Raw genomic sequence first — 5403 nt, forward strand, 5'->3', positions numbered from 1 at the left:
AAAACAAACGTTGATCCTTTACTTAATTTCTCATGCAATGGTTGTTGGTTCTGAACAGAGGCTGTTGAACTAACTGGAAGGGCCATCAACCTTTCAGTCGACACAGGACAGCTACACAAGTAACTGACTTCACCAGATCTATATATGACTGCACATGTATGAAATGCCAGTTCATCCTCAAACTCAAGCCAAGCCAACAGCATGTGAAAGGCGCACTGCTGATTAATGTATCCTGTAGTTTACAATATCTGAACCACCCAGTTGACTACCAACACATTGCAGCATATGAACGGCAGCACAGATGCATGTGAGTCCGACATTTTATCTTCTGCACATGGGGGAAGAGGGTTCAGATAAGCTGGCAGTGGCACTGCATTCCTGTGTTATTCATTTCCCCTCCTAACTAACTTGACTGACTAACTGGTCATCAGGTCAGACCCACAGGCCCTGGATTGGATCTATGTTCAGAGCATAATGATAATAGAGTAGGAACAGACAGTCAAGGCATCCAGTCGGATTAAAGAAATTGAGATAAGCGCATAGCCAGTTAAGCATACACCATCGATCAACCAACATAAGCTGCCAACTGAGCAGTGAAGCCCTGGAAGGTCTCATCCTCCTCTTCTCGGACCCCCTGAGATCCAGAAATTTTGATCTGCCATGGTGATGGTCGAGCTCGCTGTGGCTGGATGGTTCGTGTCTGTCTGCCTTTCCAAGCTCGCCGACCCTGTGATACAGCATGCAAAGGACCGGTACAAAGACCAGAAGAATTTTGTGGCCAACACCGAGAAGCTCAAGTGGCGACTCGAGCAGATTTCAGAAGCAATCAGCCGGGCCAAGGAAAGGGAAGTTGATGATTCCAAATTGCAGTCGTGGATCCTGAGACTCAGAGATGCGGTTTTCACAGCAGAAGATGTTCTTGATTCCATCAAGTATGCAATGTTGAAGCACCAGGTAACGATCGAGCCTGTACTCAAGCGTTTAATTTCTCCTAGCAAAGATGCTTCTGATTTCATTCCCCAAGACCATGCTTGCCCAAGACACAAAAGACGCTGAAGATTTGACCAAAGTCATCAAAAAGCTTGACAGAATTTCTGCAGAGATGAGTAGCTTGTGTTTCTTGTGTGGGCAAGATGCTACACAAGGATTCGTGCCTGATCAAGCTCCTGATTGGAGGGTGACCACTGCGTCCGACACACAACCAAATCTGGTTGGTCAGCAGAAAGAAGCAGATGAACTCATGGCTTTTTTACTCAAACCTGAACAAGGTAATGAGAAAGTCTCATGTATTTTTGTTGTCGGAATGGGTGGTGTTGGGAAGACAGCTCTCGCCCGGGAAGCTTACAACGATAGCAGAACAGACTGCTTTGGAGTGAAGGTCTGGATCTGTGTATCACATAGAGCCAGCATCACAAGGGTCTTGATTGACGCAACCAATGCTGCTTCCAAAAAATTACTGCTTTATCGCCATCCTGCGCCCGACAAGGGCACTATCAAGAGTATGCTGGCAGATGTTTTGAAAGATAAGAGATTTCTCATAGTCCTGGATGACATATGGGATTGGGATTTATCAAGAAACATACTGGACGCATTCAATATGCCATTTAGTCAAGCACGTGAAGGAAGTAAAGTCATAGTCACTACTCGAGACCCAAGCATAGGAGAAGGAATGAGTACAGTAGGGCCAATTCCTGTTCACGGCTTACAGTCTGAACATTATTGGCAACTGTTCAAGGAACTTGCATTTCATAACAAAGACCCAGAAGAGTATCCAGAACTCTTACCCATAGGCGAAAACACAGCCGAAAGGCTAAATGGCTTGCCCCAGGCAGCAGAGACATTTTGTCAGGCGTTACGGTCAGACTTCAATGCTAACCACTGGAGGGGTATTTCGAAAAGGAAAATGTATCAAATGGGAGCAGAGAAGGGTGGCCTCATGGCCACACTGAGATTAAGTCATGAACAGCTGCCAAGAGACCTCAAGGAATGTTTCGTTTCTTGTTCTCTCTTCCCAAAAGGGCATGCCTTTCGAAAAGAAGAAATTATCCGTGTATGGATGGCTCTCGGATATCTTGATGGCCCTGGAGCTGGAGTGCAAAGAATGGAAGATACATGAAACAGTATTTTTACTCAGTTGCTGCAGAGATCCTTCTTCATCAAGAAAAACAATGAGGCACCAGGAACATACATCATACCTGAACCATTGGATGAACTTGCTGAATTCTTATCTTCTGGTGAGTACTTCCGGATCGAAAAAATAAGCGAATTTGATGATGGACCAATAAATATCCCAGAGAGGGCCCGTCATGTTTACCTTGATATCAATGATCTTGCAAGGGCCTCTGGAAGACTGAGTCGAATTACTAATCTGCGCAGTCTTGTGGTAGTCGGTCAGATATCCTCTGGCTCAGAGAAGTCGGGCTTGATTCAGACCCTTAAAGAACTTCTTATAGGGATGAAGTGCCTGCGCGTGCTGATGGTCTCCGAGCCTCTCCTAGCAGATCTTCCTAAACTGAAGCACCTCCGTTACCTTGAGATCCATGTTGACGACAATTATGGAAATGCGTCTCTTCCAGAATCTATATGCAAGTTATATCAGCTGCAGACATTGATCACAAGGTTCTGTGGCAACAAATTGTCAATGCCGAAGAATTTCAAACAATTAATCAGCCTGCAGTTCCTCGAAACTGAACCGGAAGCAGTATGCACAATTGCTGATATTGGAAAGTTGACTTCCCTGCAAGAAATTAATACCTTTGAGGTTGGCAATAATGACAAATTTGGCATTAATCAACTGGAAAATATGAACAAGGTCCATGGTAGTCTTTGCATCAAAGGACTTGAGATGGTGGAGGGCAAGGACGAGGCTTTGAAGGCAAAGCTAGACAAAAAGGAGTATATCGAAACATTAGATCTGCGCTGGAAGCTTGTGAGCGAGAGAACTGAGTCCATGATGACTACTGCACACGAAGTGCTGGAAGGCCTTCAGCCACACTGCAATCTTAGCAAGCTCATAATAAATGGCTACACAGGCATGCAACCCCCAAACTGGCTGAAGGGGGCCCAGGCCCAGGAGCTAAATCTTAAGTGCATCGAGCTCTCAAATTGCAGTGGATGGAAGGACCTTCCACCTTTTGGCATTCTACCATACCTCAAGGTCTTGCATCTAAGGCAGATGAGATCTCTGCGGCGGATCGGGGAAGAGATATATGGCCAAGACATCCCATCTGGATTTCCACAGCTGCATGAGCTCTTGTTTGAAGGCCTCTGTAATTTAGAGGAATGGTTCTTGCCCAACAGAGACATCCAGTTACTTCCCAAGCTTCGCAGTCTGTCCATAACCAATTGCGGCAAACTGAAGGGACCCCAAGCCCTTCCATATTTATTAGAGAAGTTGCCATCTGTGGTCATCAAGAACTGCCTCAACATCGGTAAAGACTATATCCGTCCCTCTATGACCATTGGCAAGCCAATATTGAAGAAAGATGTGGAATGCATCAGGACTAGCCCTGTTTATTGTCAAAAACCTGCATCCCTGAAACGGAAATTTGCTGATAGATCATGGTGAAGAAACTTGTCTTGTCTCATTTTCCTTTATGGTGTGTTAAAAATATGTTTTCCATGTTTTGTTCCTGACATTTGTCAACAATCTGATTGCAGAGAAATGTTCGCCAGAATAGTTCGACCTCAGGGACAGATATCGAGACAGACGAAAAGCTTTGAATGTTGCTTCATGATGTCAGACTGCCTTCCATGTCATCGACAACAGAAGACCATCATTGGAATACATCTCTGCACCAGGAACCAATTTATCAGTGTATTTTTCTATTGTGCTTTTTCCAATCAAGTACTCCCTCCGTTCCAAAATAGATGACTCAACTTTGTACTAACGTTAGTACAAAGTTGAGTCATCTATTTTGGAACGGAGGGAGTACTTGTTTGCTCTACAGTTTCGAGCAAGTTCTAATAAATTTATGTATCGAACTACAGGATGTTATAACCATTATGTTCCATGGTCCCACGTTTCATTTAACAGACAATCGCATTTTATCCTGCTAGCTTCAGTTTCGTCTACAATCTGCAATTAATTTTCAAGTGATTTCAATTAATTAACAGTTGATGGTTCCTGTCGAGTAAACCATGCTTATTGATTATGGTCAACATGCATAGTAGTTAAATTTTAAGCAAGTGAGGAAGATCATTGAATAAATTATGAAAAATAATAACAATAGCAAAAAAATGATACCACATGAATGATTTTGGCGAACCAAACCATGCACAATGAAGCTAAAAGAAGGTGACGGCAGATCCTCTATGAAATGCTTAATTGAATGGAGGAGAACTAAAACAAGGTTTAACATGACTATAGAAGTGCCATAGTAGATATAGAAGGAAGACATCCTTGTTATCAGAGGGAAATGTACGGCGGCCTGTACGACTTACATAACATTTTACCATATTCGCTGGTTAGACAAGGCAGAGGGAACCACGACCATCTGATGCTACCCCAGGCACCTGGACGGTCTAAACCCGCGGCGAGCTCCACTCCGCCCAGCCCTCCACCTCCAACCTCACCGGCGGCTGGTCACTCCGACCCCTGCCGGACACCCACCTCTCCGGGAAACCGCCCTCTTGGCCTTGACTTCACCGACAGCCCTCTTTCTTCCCCGTCCCCTTCCCCGCCTGCTGCGACAGATCCGCGCAGGTCCACCTTCAAGGACGCCCTGCTCGCTGCGCCGGCCTCCCCGCCTAGGTCTGGCGCTAGTCTGCGGCCCGGCGACGCTGGGGGGTCGATTCATGGCGCCCAGCCGGGTTTGGTTCCCTCCGCAGGCCTCTCCTTTGGGTTTGGCCGGGATGGGCTTTGCGTGCCCAGCTCTTCGGGTGGCATTCATGGTGCTCAGCCGCCCGCGGGCAGGCCGCCAGGGTCCTCGGGGTCGTCTCCCTCCGCGCCGCGTGCGCCGGCTGAGCCTGTCCCATGCCCTAGCCCCTGGTCGATCCAGCGGAGCAAAAGCTGGTGGAAAAAGGCGCGGCGTGCCCGCCGTCTGGAGGAACTGCAGGCCATTAATGGCCGCACCAACTCTCCGCGCCACCCCGCGCGCCCGGCCGCCGAGATGCCCTTCCTCCCTCTTCTTAAGGAGAAGGCCAATGGCCGCTGTTTCCACTGCCTCTCCAACCTCCACCGCATCCGCGACTGCACCGCCCCGCCCACTTGCCTCCTTTGCGGCCTCTCCGGCCACAAAGCTCGTAACTGCCCCCCCGCCGCCCGCCCCTCCGTTCACCAACGCATAACCTTCCCTCCCGACCACCCCTCCTCCACCCGCCTCCCCGTCTCCTCTCGCATCACAGCCTCATCTGAGTCTGCTCCTGTTCCCCTTGCTTCGCCGGACCTTTCCCCCTCCGTGC

General features: G+C 47.9%; 1 pseudogene; it reads left to right on the forward strand.

The window, feature by feature from the left end:
• Positions 1-549: 549 nt before the first annotated feature.
• On the forward strand, positions 550-3636 carry LOC123090032 (putative disease resistance RPP13-like protein 1; annotated as a pseudogene).
• The last annotated feature ends 1767 nt before the right edge of the window (positions 3637-5403 follow it).

Source organism: Triticum aestivum, chromosome 4B (assembly GCF_018294505.1).
Source record: "Triticum aestivum cultivar Chinese Spring chromosome 4B, IWGSC CS RefSeq v2.1, whole genome shotgun sequence".
NCBI classification, from domain to species: domain Eukaryota; kingdom Viridiplantae; phylum Streptophyta; class Magnoliopsida; order Poales; family Poaceae; genus Triticum; species Triticum aestivum.